Genomic DNA, 17,441 nt, shown 5'->3' with positions numbered 1-17,441 from the left:
TCATAAATCCAGAAAGAAAAAAAAAAAAAAACAACCTGACCTGCCATATAAAATACTGAAAGAAAAAGCACATGGTGTAGAAATCTGCAGATCATGTAAGAGTTCAGTGTCTCTGATAAAAGTACTAACAATAATTAAAGAGAGAGTGACAGCCTATTTCCCTTGTTGCCATGGGTTCAGGGGACACAGACATTCACAGCATGGCACAGACAAAGGTACTGACACTCAAAATTATAAGATTGTAACTTTATACGACCCACACATACTGGTGGGAAAATTCAATTTTAAAACAAATTCCAATAACATACACATAAAGGGTATGTATTTAAAGACTGCATTTTACAGCTGAAATGGCTTACTGACGATTTGCATTTGTCTGTAGCAGCACAATCAGACCATTAAGCAGATAAAAATCCGTAGCAAGAGATCCTGTTTTAATACTATGAGCACAGACTATCAGCATGCCACCGAGTCTCGCATAATATTTATTGAAAGGTAACTCACTGACAAGTTTTACACTGTGAATTTTCATCTTAGCATTAAAACAACTCTACTGAAGTCATAAGACTTATTTATGAGAATAAAGATTTGACAATCAGGCCTTGATAGGTCCAAGCTGGGGAGTGAAGGAAGGTACATATGTGGGGGTGTTACAACAATTTTAACAGTAACACACACAACAGTATAGAGGAAAAAAATGTTATCCAGCAGCAGTAACAACCAACACTGAGACAAGCAAGAATGTAACAATTAAACAGACATTTTGTCAGAGTATGAAAACTGATATTCTTGTTCTAATGAGCAGAAGTAGTCAGGATCGAATCTATAGTGTATTTTAAAAAGGGAACCTTAAATACAGATGACATAGGCACCTTGGTGACTCAGAGGGAAGAGTGCCATCTACTGAGTCAATATCTTAATTATAATAAAACCAAATCACGTTATTTGCCATGAAACTGAAAATGAAGTTTTAAGTGACATTTAAAGAACTTTTTAAAAATCCATTAAAGCTTTTTTATTTTGAAATATTAGTGCAATTTATGCTACAGTGATTCTATGTTTCTATAAAAGTGAACAAATATTTTAGCCAAATTAATACTTAGACCTAAAATATTTCTGAAAGGCTTCTGACACCTCCACTTTTAAACAATTTAAGAGCTTTAGTTTCCAAATGGATGACAACATTTTCTGAATATTCTGCTTCTTTAAAATCCCTTATAGCTGGACACCGAATCATGAAGATGCTCAAAATTATGTTTGGAAATATGCCTTTATTCCTTTAAAAAAAAAAAATATTTTAAAAATATACTGGAATATGGGTTTACATATGTTGGAGGACAAAATATTGAAAGAAGAAAATAATGAAGAACTAGTTACAGAAGATATTCTTAACTTAAACTGACCTTTGGGTTAACAAACTTATTGATAATCAACCTGTAACATAAAAAACTAGACCTTTGCAGAAAAATTAGCTACTTCTGGAAATATGTAGTAGTCAAAGGAAGTATTTAACCCTTACATGTGTTCTGTGTCTCACTCTTTATCAAATATAGAAGAAAGTATTTACCTTTGGATTCCAAATTTTTTAATGTGAATTGTAGAACACAAGTGATGAGTTCTGGATGTTTGTGAACCAATTCCTGTTGTGCCCTTTATACATTTGCACAGTGTGGAGTACACATAGAATCATAGAATTGTTCTGGTTGGAGAAGACCTTTAAGATAGAGTACAAATATTAACCTAACACTGTCAAATCCACCACTAAACCATGTCCATAAAAAAAAATCATCTATGCATCTTTTAAACACCTCCAGGGAGGATGACTCCACCACTTCCCTGGGCAGCCTGTTCGAATGCCTGACAACCCCTTCTGTGAAGAAATTCTTCCTAATATCCAATCTAAACCTCCTCTGACACAACTTGAGGCCATTTCCTCTTGTCTTGTCACTTGCTCCTTGGGAGAATAGACCAACACCCTCCATGCTACAACCTCCTTCCAAGTAGTTGTAGACAGCGATAAGGTCTCCCCTCAGCCTCCTTTTCTCCAGGCTGAACAGCCCCAGTTCCCTCAGCTGCTCCTCATTGTGCTCCTGGCCCCTCATCAGCTTTGTTGCTGGAATCTAGTCAGTGAAAATTATTAGAAATGGAGCATAACCAGCATTGCCAGTGTATCTTTGAAAGACATGGGTGTACCTTAAATTTGCTTCAAATTTACCCTCAGAAATTACCTCCTCTTTAAAAAAAATGCTCAAAAGCTATTTCAGTAAGGAGATTAATGAAAGCAGAAAACCACCCCATCATACAAGCTCTAAAAAAGTATCTCTTTCTCAGTGATGTTTGTAAAGTCAATATTTACAAGGAATGAACTGACGCTATCACTCTTACTCCCAAACATTTAAGGATACAGAAACTGATTTTGTCAATAAGTGCTCCAAGCTGCTAGACCACACAAAAATCGAAACTTTATTTTCACACAATATGCAGCAGTGAACCAGCAAGACAGAGGAAGAACATACAGAAGGGAGTAGAAAAATCAGACACAGACTCTGCAAGCTTCTGGACCTTAAAAATATAGCTCTTTCATATGGACAGTGCTTCCTTGTAAACAGTTTGCCTTCCACAAAGAAGTCACATTACAGTAACTGGAGGCTCTGAGTAATCAGTTGGATATGGAGCTTAGACACTAGTACTTCTGATATGCCCTAATTGCTTACTAAAATCACCTTTCAGATTTGACAATTTTAACTACTGAATATTTGACAAAATCAAAATCTTAATTTCCTATTTGCCAGTAGTGTTTCTGAGAATAAGGAACTCTCAAAATAAAACACTTTCCACACTGGCAATCTTAAAAGCAGAAATAAACTTTAAAAGTGCTAAGACTTATGCAGCTTTTCTCAAGTCCAGTGGAGGTGGAAATGTTGAAATATTTTACAAAACAGCATGGTATAGAGATCCTTTGTTTTTAAAAGCTTGGTTAGGAAATATTCATATACTTACTACAAATACAGCATAGTAAAACAATAGGAAACTGCCTCACTGGAACGCCTGCAGAACGTAAAAGCTGTGTAATGACTATTACAGTACTTGCACAGCATTCCCTTTCCAGTCCTTCAGCGCTCTCATTACATTTTTCAATCAAATAGCTCAGTCTCACTTGAGTTTTACTATCTTAGTGGGAAAACACATTCAAATACATACAGAGAACAGTTTACTCAACAGCAGTTTTATGACGGCTACTTAAAAAAAAAAAAAAAAAAAAAGAGTTAAATATCAACTCTTGTTTCCAAATAACTCATCTGTGGAAAGCAAAACTTTAGAAACATCTGACCTTGTTTCTAAACTTTTCTCCAGAAAGTTGTATTTGAAAATATGAAGCAAACACGAGCTGGCAGTCTTGGATTTGACCTCACCACATGTAACAGGACATTACTTGGTAACTATTTGGGAAAAATAGATAGATGGGAGGAGTAAGAAAACACCAAGATTTTATTTTGACAAGTATAAAATTATGTCTCACACAATGTTCAAGGAGTCTATACTACTGAAAAACACAAGTTTCTCAAGCTTGGTTTCAGCATATAAAACTGACATAATTTCTAGGAACCATACATGCTGTGACAGCCTTAAGGTCAAAATGACAGTTGGAAAAAAAAAAAAAAAAAAGGAGATGTTAGTGGATTGTATAAATGAAGTTACTTACCAACAGATTACGTTCTTCAAGATATAGAGTCCAAATGCGCATTTTCATAAAAATCATAAAACCATTATGATGGTTTATTGATGTAGTACTGAAGTACCTTTTTTTGACGTAGTACTGACAGCCAACCATTCTCTCTCTTCCTGCACTGCACTGACACGGTATGATTTTCCTTCCCCTCCATACACACATATATTCACACTCATACTCACCCACACCATTTCCTCTCATCTTTAAAACTCAGGTTGTGTAGAGACTGAGGAAGCAGAAAGGAGGATGGGAAAGCATGGTGCATCAAGATAAATTCTGGTCGCTGGGATCCAGGGTGACAGCAACTGCACACCTCTATGCAGAGCTGCATCCATCACCCATCAATACCAATCAATCATCCAATGCTTGCTATGAATGCTGATGCCTGTCTCAAAGATGTCAGGCACAGAAATCTTTTTCAACAAAGCTACCACAGCAAGCATTGTAGAATGATCTCTGAAGATTAAGGCAAGGCCTTCCTTAGCAGGCTGTTATCCTTTTGGTAATTTTTACTAAACTGCTGCTACTTCAGATCTTTCAGCTAAGTAGCAGTGAGCAAGTTAATTTGCTCGTTTTTAATAAGAATTTTAATCATATGCAAGTGAAACTCTTTACACCAATTAAGCAAAAGGGGTTATAACAAAACAGCTAGCAGGCTTGGAGGAGGGAGGTTTGGCCCACTGCAAAGAAGAGAATAGTCAATCTCAACCAAGGGCAATTAAGGATAGACAGCCTGCTATTTATGAAGGGGAGGTCTTATACAATACAGATACACTGAACGCAAAAAAGGCTAGAACTGGAGTGCTTAAGGTTTTCTGGGTAAAGAAATGCAAGGAAAAGACTTGGATCAAGATGATTTGGAGCTTCTATGTTCACAGTATAAAAATCAGTGTGAAACCAGGACAGTTCTGGCCCAAAGAAAGAGAACTGCAAGAAAATTAAATATTTTATACTATATTAATATGATATTCAACAGAAAAGCAGACTTTAACATATACCAGACAAGTGATTTAGAAAGAAGCATTCTCTCCTCCACATAGTTCAAGCTTACGTGCTTAAAAGCCAAGAAACACCCACAAATAGAGCATCTGATCCTGCGAACCATAATTTATGTAAGCATTTCTACTAAAATCAGGGTTTCAGTCTAATTTTCCTCCTGATTTTGCAGAGTTGCACAAGCCTTCAATGTAAGAGATAGTCATGCCCTTTCCTCTGTTATGTCTTTATAATCCCTTTCCCTTCAAATATTACACTGAACAGCCACTTCACATATGCAAGTATCTTTGACACTTTGATATCAGACAATTTTTCATTTCATTCTATCCTTTTCCTTCATTTGCAACCAGTTTTTAACTTAGTAACTTTCAAAGTACTTTATCAGCAAAAATCACAGTATTTGACACAATGGAAACACTGATTCCAGAAATTTAGTGTTTTGTTGTGTGTTAGAAAAAACTAAACACAAACACAGTAATGCTAAAGGACAACTTGGGGAAAAAGCTAATTTTAAATCTATTACCAAAGCATCTTGTCTCTGAAAATACATTAATTTCATCATATGCTTGCCATTTAGAAGCATCAAATAAATTTACAACTGTGTATGAAATACAAAATTAATGTACGTATATAGGAAGAAGGTTCACACAATGAGGACTGTATGTACACTAAGTATGAAAACGTTTTCCCTCTGAGCCTCTGAACAGACTTTACAGACTGCACAATTTCTAACTACATCCAATCAAGGGACGCCAGCATTTCCAAAGGTGAAGACGATGGTCTAGCAACAGAAAGGTTGAAATTCCTTAATAAAATACCCTATGGGGATCGAAAGAATTTTGAATGAGAAAAATCTTTAACAGTGGAGCATGGGTCCCGATTGCCAAATCTTCCACAGGACTATAGAGTAGCACAAGAACTAAACTCTCAGGCAAAGGGCCTTGATGAACCCTTCAGCTTTGTTAGCTTGATATATATGTGAAGTGAGAGATAACTTTGGAATTAATTCAAGTACCACTTATTAGATATCTATTGTCTTAACATTAAAAAAAAAAAAAATTTAAACTATACATTTATTTTACACTGCTATGGGTCTGTTTAACAACAACTGTTTAACAATAGAGCATTCTGTTTCTACAGATTAGGTGATTTTAGAAATAGGACACTAAAACACATCTGTATCACCAGTCCCACAGAACATTGCTCCAGACCACCTCACAGAAAATACTTCCATACAGCTGCACTGGACACTTGGGGAACAAGTGATTCAAGATCTGTGTGGAAGAAGAATCTCTTTAACATGTAGCAGGGGAACAGAGGATGCACCTGAACCTCAAGGATAATGGAAAAATCTTAATGGCACACATCATTTGTAACATATAAGCAGACCAGTAACAGTGACCTTTACCAGAAGACATAGCTCAAAGTTAGGTCACTAAAGTAGCAAAAAATATTTTGCAGGTTTAAATAAAACATCATTAACATTCTTATTTTCCTTTATAGTTCTACAGAAGTCGTATTACTAACTAAAGTCACAACAACCGTGTGGCAGGAAAAAAAATCAAGCAAAGTCAGAATAAATGCCTTTTGAAATTAATACTATGATACTGTAAAAGAAGTCCTGAGCACTATAGTTCTAAAAAGTGACTCTTCAATGTTTCAGGCTGAGGAATCCACAGGGTTTTGTCTGATTGTTTGTTTGCTTTGAAGAGTGGAAAGAAAGAGAGGTTTTGGTTGTTGCTCCCCACACATGCGTGCACACACACAATGTCCTCCTGTTCTGTCCCCTCCCTGCCATACACTAAATCTAGTTGTTATCACCTGTAAGCAAGAATAAGAAAGTACTCTGTCCTCTTTATGGCCTAAATCCTTCAATATTAAATACTTGTGCAAGGTTGGGGTTTTTTATATATATAATCATGCAGAGCCAAGTTGATATTTAAGGTACTTGGCATAAACATGAGAGTTTGACTTATAGATCAAATTGCAGGATTGCAGCCATAGAAAACACTCTTCTTGATAACTCACTTAGCAGAACCACTTGAAGAGAAGTTAAATGTATGGAGGCCATAGATAAAGGAAGACAAAATCATAAATTATTCTGATGGCAGAAAGGTCTTTTGGATGAGGCTGAGGAAGATTAAAATCATCTTAGATGCCCCATTATATAATGTGTCTGATATCTAACAGCTAGATGTTTTTAGATTATGTTCTGGACGTTTCTAATGGTCAGAACAGTTGTAATTTCTCCATTAAACATAAATAAACATATCTAATTTATTGAAATAAACTGCTACATGTAACAAATAGTGACTTTCCTGCAATTGGAATGCAGTATATTTCACTGCATTGTGCTGCTACCAAAAAAAAGTTTCATACTGTGGTATACAGAGTACTAAAGGAAGTCTTAACCTTCAGGCAGGCAAATACATACTGAAAATAAATACCTCCCCTCTCTCTGAGAGAAAGCGAGTTCAATACAACATACTTCCACCTTAAAACTCTTGGTATATTAATATATTAATACATATAAATCAATTGCAGAATATTTCAGTTGGAAGGAACATACAGTGATCACTTAGTCCAAGCAGAGGAGCAGCAGAGGAGCAGCAGAGGAGCAGCAGAGGAGCAGCAGAGGAGCAGCAGAGGAGCAGCAGAGGAGCAGCAGAGGAGCAGCAGAGGAGCAGCAGAGGAGCAGCAGAGGAGCAGCAGAGGAGCAGCAGAGGAGCAGCAGAGGAGCAGCAGAGGAGCAGCAGAGGAGCAGCAGAGGAGCAGCAGAGGAGCAGGTACAGAAGGACTTTCAGACCAAATTAAGAATGCTTTCACCATGCATGATGAAAAACAGATGACAAGAAGCAGATGCAAAGGTGATGAAAAGCTTCTGTGTTTTATACCTGGGTAAGACTGGTCTTTGCAGGACATTGCTCGCTTTGTATACAAAAGTAAGTACAGCATACTTGAGGGGTTATTCGCAAGGTGCAAATCAGGTACTTAAAACACATCCAAAATAATGTTTGCACCATAAATTTCAGCTTGCTTCCACTAATTAAACAGAACAATTCTGACATAACGCAATATCGAGAAAATGCACTATTGTAATGTGTGCTCAAAACTTAGCGACTGCTGGTACAATTTTGCAAGTCAAACTAACAGCAACAACATACATGGCAGTTGACATCATGGGTTAACATCACCCAATGGCTCCCTTCAGTAAATCTAATATTTTCTGTCTGGAATTTACCATTCTAACTATACATGATAATACACATAAAAGTAAAGGATGCACATCCCTACTAATTTTACAAGTTGCTGCACTTACATAAAACGTACTGTTTATACATAATATGCAAAACATAAGCAAAAAGAAGCTTCTTTAACATAGAAGTATTTTTATATAGAGAAGTCCTTTATTATTTTAGTTAAATAGTTGCAACTGATCTTGACCATTCTTCAAGTCTAGTTCAGCAGTGCTTACAACTGAAAGGCACTTCTCTCTTGCTATATAAATTAGAAAATGCAAGAGAAGAAAAGCATATGAAATATCCTGTACAAAGGATCTACATGCAATACTGTGCCAAAGTATCAAACATTAGAATACCTGTCACTATTGACAAACTAATACTAAAACATAAAGAATTGCTTGAATGAGAGTATTGTCTGTTGAAGAAGTGATCAGTCATTACTCAAAATAAGACAACTGCATATAATTTGAAAAAAAAAAAACAAAACTGATTAAATTTATTAGCTTGAGGTGCCATTAGCACATGTGTCCATGGTCCCTGGTCATGCACATGCAATAGCTTTTGGCTGTCTCCATTGTGCTCACAGACTACTTCAATACGGTTTTGAAATAACAGGGGTATGTATATTTAGAAATGTCAAGAATTTTGCTTAAGTACATGTGTGGACAATTAATAACTGGTGATCTAAGAAAGATACTTGATTATGCAGTATTAAAAGACATTTTTTTTTTTTTTTTTACTCACACTGTTTTTTACTCACAATGTTCTAATTACTGTCCTGTATTAGCCTAGCCAGTACAAATACAGCTAGTAAAGTAGGAAGAGTTACAAGTCTAGAAATAAGTAACAGATAAAGCATACAAAGCAGAAATTGTTACAGTTGCAGAGTATTTTCCCACATGTGGCATTCTCACATGCTACAGTTTCACCTGCTGATAACAGGTCAATATGGCAACAGAAGAGAACAGAAAACAAACAATCGTTGGAAGAATTGGAATACAGTGTGTGAAAGAGTAAATCTACACTATACTTACTAGTCACTAAACGTGTTTACAGTTTCATATTTAATTCTTTACAGTTAGCCAGACCATCGTTTCTTCACATGCTGCTGCAAAACAAATGTTTGACCACACATTCAGTTAATTTTCAGGGTTTTTTCTCAGTGTTTGATTTTCAGCAACCATATTTTCCAGTGTTCACTTCATATAATAAAGACTGGTAAACACATATCTTTAGAAAAGTAAAAGTGTCAGTTAAAATGTACTTGAGAATGCAGCACAGGTGCTAACTTAATTATGAACATATTAAATATAAACAAATGTGATTTCTTATTTTCTTCATCAAATTTATTACTCATAAAAATGTTTTGATTCGAGTTGAAAACAAGAGAGTTTGATTTCATTTGAGTTTAAAGAAAAAATGTATTTGTTGTTCAGCAGATCTGATTTCAGGATCAACTTTAGTACCAATTACCTGAGCACACACAATCAGACCGACATGGCAATTACAAAATATTCAGGTATGGAAATTAAACTTTGGATTTTTACTTTGCCTCCATCATCCAGTTTTTTCTGAATTTTGATAACCTTTTAAGCTGCATTTCATCATGCATTATGAAAGTGAAACTCAACAGCTACAACTGCAGACATGGACTACAACTTATTTCTCTACTTGGGACAATTCTGTAGTATCATCTGCTCCTGCCTTTTCACAACTGCCCTTTCACTGGAAAATTTTCAGACATTTTGTTGCAAGTGTCACTTCTTTGCTGTAAATTCATTAATAAAGCAATAAAAAACAAAACAAAAACCAACCAAACAAACAAACAAAACCAACACCAAAAACACATCACACCTGTAAGTAGTGCTACTCACTTTGGAAACTACTTTTAACCCACTGAATATACCTAAATTAGTTAGGAAGCAATCTACTTGTGTGCATCACGCATGATTATAAAAGTAATTAATTTCATACATATATGGGTACTACTTCAGAGAAAATACCATCCCTAAGTTGAAAACAGCTAAGACACTCATGCGCCTAACTTAATTAATCCACATTTTAAAGCTGCAAAATAGTTCAAAAAGTTTAAGTAGCATGGAACAAACAATGCTCACTTTAGGTTTTACATGACTGTTTCCATAATTAAAATGAACAAGCCATGAGCTCAAATTGAAATCTTATCCAGATCCTACTGAAATAATGGGCATGCTGCCATTGACCTCAAAGCATAAATAATCATGCCCTTTGTTAAGACAGATTGGTACAAACTAGCAGAAACTGAAGAATACTGAATACTACAATTAAATTGATATGATGCTACCACTAAAACAATTAATTTACCATCTGTGTCTTAATTACAAGCACATGTTTTTAAGGTATTCTTACATAGAAGCAATATCAGAAAATGTAACTATAAAGTTGAGATAAATACTCAGCACCAATGTTTAAAATGTGAAGAAAACATGAAAATGTAGTATATAGTCATGTGTGGTGGAGAGACAGAATTTATGCAACAGATCACAGACGAAATCCAAAACTGGTGAAAATCCAGGGTAGAAACTGGCCTAATATGTTTTTCTAGATTGTTAAGAATGAGGAACACAGCTACTCACTTGGATATATATTATTCTGCCAAACATTGTAAGCTGTGAAAATAATAACAGCCCTGATACAGTACTTAAGCAAGAGAGGGGGGAAAGAGGAAAAAAAAAAAAAAAAAAAAAGAATGCTAGGATTCTGTTCAGGCTACTAAGAAAAATTAAAGTGAGAGGTTTTTGAACAAGTCTATGTTCTTTATAAGAAGAAGGAAAAAAAAAAAAAAAAGGCAAAATATGACATTTCAAACTGCTAGAAAGCCCTTCCTCAGATATCTGGCCAAGCAGTAACTGAGTGTTCTAACAGATATCCCAAACTATTGCCACCAAACATTTCCTGGAAAAACTATAATTTGAATAGTTTTATGACCCTTTGTGTAACTCAGAAGGTAAATGCCTAGAGAAAAATAAAAAAAAATGAGGGGGAGGGGTGAAATAGAGCATACTAAAGTATTTTTCATTCATTTTTTTTCTTTTGTAGTAACTATCACGTCTAAAATGAAAAGTTTTATTTGTAAACTACAGCAGGCATTAATATACCATAACTATCAATAGAAAATGTAGTTTGATACTTTATAGATTTATCCCAATGCATTTTTGATTACTAAAGGGTTCATTGCCTCATCTAGGGAAAGACTTTAGCTGGGGGCAGTAAGGAGCTGCACTGCCCACATTGTGTGCTGGTAAATATTCTCAAGTTTTCCAGTTCAGGAAATCATTAGGTGTGTGACCAGTTCCACGCAGTGAGCATATCCTAAGAGATGTTTGTGGCATTACACTCAAAATTTCTGTCTTCAATTGAGATAGGAGAATGTTATTTGTCTTTTTACTAAGTATCAAGTATTTCAATCAATCTAAAAAAAAAAAAAAAAAAAAAAAAAACAAAACAAAAAAAAAAAATCACACCACCACAACAACAACAACCACCCAACCAAAACCAGCTTTCAGACTCGAAGTCTCCAGTCAGAGCATGAAAGTCTGAGCTTTACTCCATGACACTGGTCAGTCTTCTGGATTTGGTATTAAATAAAACACATTTTGAATACACTTTGTCCATCTGGAATGGATTAGGCAAACTCTGGGTATACCTTATACCTTTTCCACCCTTCCACCCCCACAGATTCAAATTTTACAAACTAAATCAGAATATACATCTTCTAACTAAACAACTGTAAACTAAGAATCAACTAATGGCATCAGAAATTAAAAATAACAGCCTTTTTATTTATTAGAAAGCATTCCACTCACACAGTGTGCTTGTTAATTAGCTGCAAATCACCTGCTGCTTGACATTTACCATGCAATAACCAGTTTTTCAGATTCACATTCTAGCTATTTTATGGTTCCATGTGAGTTCCCTCAAATCCCACAGAGTCTATTTGATTCCTTTCAGCTACAAAATCTAGGAATAAATTTTAAAGATACAATTTACACTAACCTCCTCCCCCAAAAAACAAAAAAAAAAATTCACAGCCATGAGTGGAAACCTGAACAACATTTCAGGCCTTATTCAGGAGGGGGCGGGGTAAGGGAGCAAAAAAAAACCAAAAAACATTCAACAAGTAAGTGTATAACTGTCATATAAAGAGGAGTTATGTAATATGCCAACTGATTTTATTACTTTCCAACTATTTCATATTTTTCTCTATTGTCTGTGTTATCTGAGTGGATTTTCTACCGTCATTTCACAGCCTACAGCCTCTCAGCTCACAAAAGGACACAGAAAATCAGTGAGGGAGAATTATCCACGGCAATCTTTGTATATGTTTTCCCTCCACTGAACATGCAGGGCTTGCAACCTTGGAACACGGCTCTAGACCTGTATGTATCTAAAGCAAATCATCTACACACAGAGATGCTGTATTGCTGTAATGGCTCACGGTTGTTATACCGCGTCCCTCAGCCACAACTCTTCTTTTGTCAGTCTTATAGTAGTAATTTCAAAGAATTGCCTTAGGATACTGAAGACCCACAAAATGTGTTTTGACAGAAGAGTGTAAGAACTGTGGTACTGGCATGGTATCTAGCAACATACTGGTTCTGTCAGTGGTCAGCAGCAGATCTCAAAAATGGAGTAAAGGAGCATGTCATACACAGATACCCAGGTACAAATATCCCTCTAATGCAAAGCACAGTGCAAACAACTTGTAATACCTTACTTTCCTTAATCTGCTGCAGCACAGTCCTAGTACATTTCAAGTTTGCTGGGATTTTTTCAAAACACATCATTTTGAATATGTAGATAGATTTTTCACTTACACACCTTTAATTCCCTGAAAACAAAGAGGCACGGGGAATTTAGTGTTACTATTTGGAAAGTAGGCTCCTTGTACTTTAAGCACCTACAGACATTCAGGGCAACATATACATCTCAGTTTTTCAACCCTACATCTCAGAGGAGTATTCTTATACATGTGGTCTCCAGGACACTAAATCAATGTACAGTCTTACAATTTTGGCACAAAAAAACAACTAAGGAAAAACAGCCTCCTGTCAGGGGCTTAAAGTCACTGCAAGGAACTCAGTAGAACAAGTTGAAAGGCTATATAAAAACACAAGGGTGAAAAATCTCTTAATGGACTACAGGTCAAGGAAGTAAAATGCAAACAGATACAACTGACATCAGAATTACTTCTTGTAATCAGAGCCATTCTTATTAACAGAGGGACAAACCAAAGGATGAGGATCAGAGGCAGGATTTCATGGGAACAGAAGTGCTTGAGATGTCCAAATTTATTGGACAAGGCTAGAAAACTGTCCTGACGGAGCAACGTGAGAGTGTGTTGTATAGAAATCCTTGCAACAAGTTAAGAAGCCCAGAAAATAAGTGGAAAAGTATCTCAGAAAGAAGCCTAACAATATTAGAGCTGCAGGAGAAAAGGAATGTGCAGTCCTGGCTGGCCCTAGCTTACCACCAAGGGCTTCAACTAGTACAAAACCTGATGGGAAAATGTTACTATTACACAATACAAGTATATTCCCAAACTACAAGCAAGTGACATGCAAAAGGGCAAATGTGTTCATAAAATACATTTTCTTTTAGGACTGCTATCAGGACAATGCAAATACTAAATCATCCCAGGCTGCCTACAACCCCTTAACGTTATAAAAAATTAAAGGCATGATTGTGGTCAGCTCTACACAGGTATGCAAAAATGAAACAAGAAACCTTTTGCCCCTCTCAAGTATCTACAGCAATGCCAGAAGCATTTCAGCTCTTTAGATTAGGAACCACAAGATTTACAAGGGTTTAGGATTGCTACCATATACATACACCTTCTGCCCCCTTAGACGAACTGCCAGCACTGGCCTGCACAAGGGATGCATATCTCACAAAGGAGAGTATACCTTGCACATGAGAGAACATGAATGATGAACAACAAACTGAAGCACTGTGAAGTGAATTTTGTACATGTACAATAAACATGTACAAAAAACTTCTCTCTCTCTCTTAAACTTCTCTCCTTGAAAGATTTGAAAAATCCACCAATTCTGTTGTATTGCTAATGCCTCCCACATGGGCTTCAGCACTGTTGCTAGAGATATGTTGCGTACTAATACCAGGGTTAATGCTAACAGCAGCCATATCACACAGCTTAGCAATACATTTTCTGAATTACAAGTACAGTGGTACTTAGCAAAAATAGATGAGTCTGTATTAAGACTGAGCTCATTCACTGTCTCACAAAAATTAACATGTACAAGTCCGTTTAAAATCCAGAGAAAGAAAAATTTTACCATCTGTAGTACTGAACATTTTTACTGACACCAGTCTAATCTACAAATCAAGATGTATTTGGCTTAATCAGTAAAAACATCTTCTGGCCTCAACTCTTTATTCAAGCAAACAAAGATTCTTCAGAGTACATCAGTAAAGTGGGGTTGTGGAATAAACTTGCTAAAGCAGTAAACCACTCCTAAAACTAATTCAAGTGCACTCCAAGTAAAAGATTTTTGTATTTTAAGATGTTGTAAGTCCTTAATTTCTGAAGCTGTACCTACATAAGTGCATCTCCACAAGTACTGTAGGGCAAGACGGGAGGGGGAAAAGGATCAAGGTTTACAGTCTCAGAACTAAAACTTCATGAAGTTTTTTGCACGGAATCACTTATGCTCCAATAAAAGCATCAAGGAGATCTTAATGCTTTTGTCAAGCATAGTGGATTCAGTTTTCTTTTTAAAAAACATAAACCAAACTCCTGGTATGTGGTGCTATGGACAGAGGATGACATTTCATGCATCTGTTCAAAACATTTGTATCTCAAAGACTAAGTTCTGCCCCCTTAGAGATACACACATGGGCAGCTCTGCTTCCCCCTGAAGCCTTCTTCTCTATGGGCTGTTTGCTACACCTTTAACTTGATCTACTGACACAACAGGAGGCAAACTAATAGCTCTGGATCTTCCTTCCCAGCAGGAAAAGACCCCATTGCTGCAAAGTTTAGAGAGTTAGTCACATATGTCATCTAGAAAAACACAAATCAAACTAACATCTTAAGCTATATAGAAATGTAGTACTAGAGAACTCTTAGGGTGAAAAAAAAATAAAAATTAATGGCATGTTTTAAATTTTGTCATCTTCCACCTCTGCCACAAAGCATAACCTAGAATGCAACCCTCTGGCCCTCATCATTCTGTGTAGGTGCACAGAAAAAGGAATAGTTTTGTTCATAACTTATATGCTTGCAAGTTAATCAAGGTATTGCTGAGGAATTCCATAACTCCTACTGTATGATCTATAAGATCAAGAAAGGGAAACAAATGATTGAAACGGAAGGGAAGCTGAGTTAAGTGCTCTTCACAAATAAGTAGCAATATCAGGGTACATTGTGATCTCTGAAGTTTTGTGTTTTTAAGGTAAATTATGGAGTCTGTCAGCCTTAAAGAAGCTAAACCAGACCAAATACTCATCAGACTCGGTTGAGAATTCACATTACGTTTTTATTTAAATCATATTCATGCAAGTAATACCATATTTCCATAACCACCACTTTGCTCTCCTGACTGGAAATGAGGCGCTTGCTTGGACCAGTCTCTTACTTGCCTTATTTCTTATTATGAGCTACGAAGTTTTCTGCAACCCCCCCACCCACATAGTAAAAGTAAGTGCTCAGCAGGCTGCAGAGTGCCTGCAGGACCACAACAGAGAAGCTCATACACCAGGCACACTGAACAAAGGTAATCTCTTGCCCAAAGACCAGTGGCTTAGCAGACATGGTAACGTCTCCATGAGACTTCTTAGATTAGCCTGGCATGCCTCCATGCATACTTATACAATTACTAAGCCCCCATAATGAGGAATAAAATAAGTCCTTAATATTTACTACTTCTTACTGAAAAAACTTAATTTTCACTGGGTATTGTTCATGTTCTCTGAAAATTTGCTCCTTCTGCAGTTAAAGACCTTCAAGTTAGCAGTGACTTAAGCCTTCGTCTGGAACACAGAACTGTTCATAATTATGCTGGGACCATGCTACCTGAACAGAGAAGACAGCAGAAAATATACAGTAATAAAGCACAACAGTGAAAGAAAATAAACAACTGTGCATTGAAGTGCCAGAGTAACACTAACAAAACATCAAGTTATTCAGTCATGACAGTAAAAATACAGTGTTGCCAAGGTAGCTAATACATACATGTTGGGGAGCTTCAACTGACACAGCCATACCACCTATGGATTACATTCACTGCCTAGATTATGTTAGTAAAAGCCTGACGTGTAGCACAGCTGTAAAGATATATTTAATTTCACACATGAGCAGCCCTAGTGAAGGAAGTACTCATGAAAAAATGGAGCATAAATGAAGGCCTTTGTGAAAAATCAAGATCTTGGACTGTATTTTATTTTGAATTTCATTCCTTTTTGTTTATTAGAGATTTTAATTTTCAAACTTCTCAGACTATAACTGAGCTCTAAGTGATTCTGGCATTTAATTATCCTAATTATTACTATGTAGTATTAAAGACCCCATGTTACAATTATATTTGAAATATTAATACAAAAATACACGCGATTCATTAGCTTTTCTTTCCTGCCTCCCAAAAATGCTCCTTATATAAAACAAAACCAACAAAACCCACCCATACAAAAAAAAAAACCCAGACACTTTTACACCTTCTACACAAATTCCTGAAAATACCCATTATTTTAATCAATAGGTAAAGATTTTCTGCAGTGAAAACAATGATTCCACATAGGTCACATACAAAGCAGTACACAATTTGTCCTGGAAACCAGAAACTATAATAAAAGATCCTAATCCAAACTAGTGCTTCTGCACCTGCTGCTATTTAAACAAAACAGAGATGAAAAAATAAGCAATGGGAAAAGCAATCTCCTAATGAAGTACAGTTGCCTACCCATAACTACAAAGGACAAACAGGAATACATTTATCAGAATTTCAAAATTAAAGTGCAAGCTTTGTGGAATTGAAGCAAACAAATGGGTACATATGCAGGCTTTGAAACTACCTGTTAAAACTGTCAGTTCTCATCTTAATTAAGCGCAATATATCAAAACAGCTATAAAGTAGATTCTCACATTGCCTGAATGTGTAAGAAGCTGTTTTTCAGCAGAAATACTAATACATTAATTGAGGTTCTGGCTTGAAATTCTTAGGAAAAAGATTATATACAGTTAATAAAACGTTTTCCACACTGTTCCACACTCCATAATCTTATTAATTCTTTTCAATTATAAAAGTATAAAATGTTCAATAGGATCCATCTGTTCTACTGAAATATTTTGCATTGCCCATTATGAAGTGAAAATAACAGCAGAAGCAAATAATTTGCAGATCTTACTTTTCCAAATTCTTAATCTTCAGTTTAATAGTTTGATATATTTAAGACAAGCCATATATTAATTTTCCTCC

General features: G+C 35.9%; 1 protein-coding gene across 5 annotated transcripts in view; it reads right to left on the bottom strand.

The window, feature by feature from the left end:
• ADAMTS6 (ADAM metallopeptidase with thrombospondin type 1 motif 6) overlaps positions 1 to 17,441 on the bottom strand; it is a 153,114-nt gene that overhangs the window by 112,963 nt on the left and 22,710 nt on the right. The gene's annotated exons all lie outside the window — the stretch shown is intronic.

Source organism: Columba livia, chromosome Z, assembly GCF_036013475.1.
Source record: "Columba livia isolate bColLiv1 breed racing homer chromosome Z, bColLiv1.pat.W.v2, whole genome shotgun sequence".
Classification (NCBI taxonomy): Eukaryota; Metazoa; Chordata; class Aves; order Columbiformes; family Columbidae; genus Columba; species Columba livia.
The sequence above is the reverse complement of the archived record's forward strand: the minus strand, read 5'-3'. Positions and strand labels throughout refer to the sequence as shown.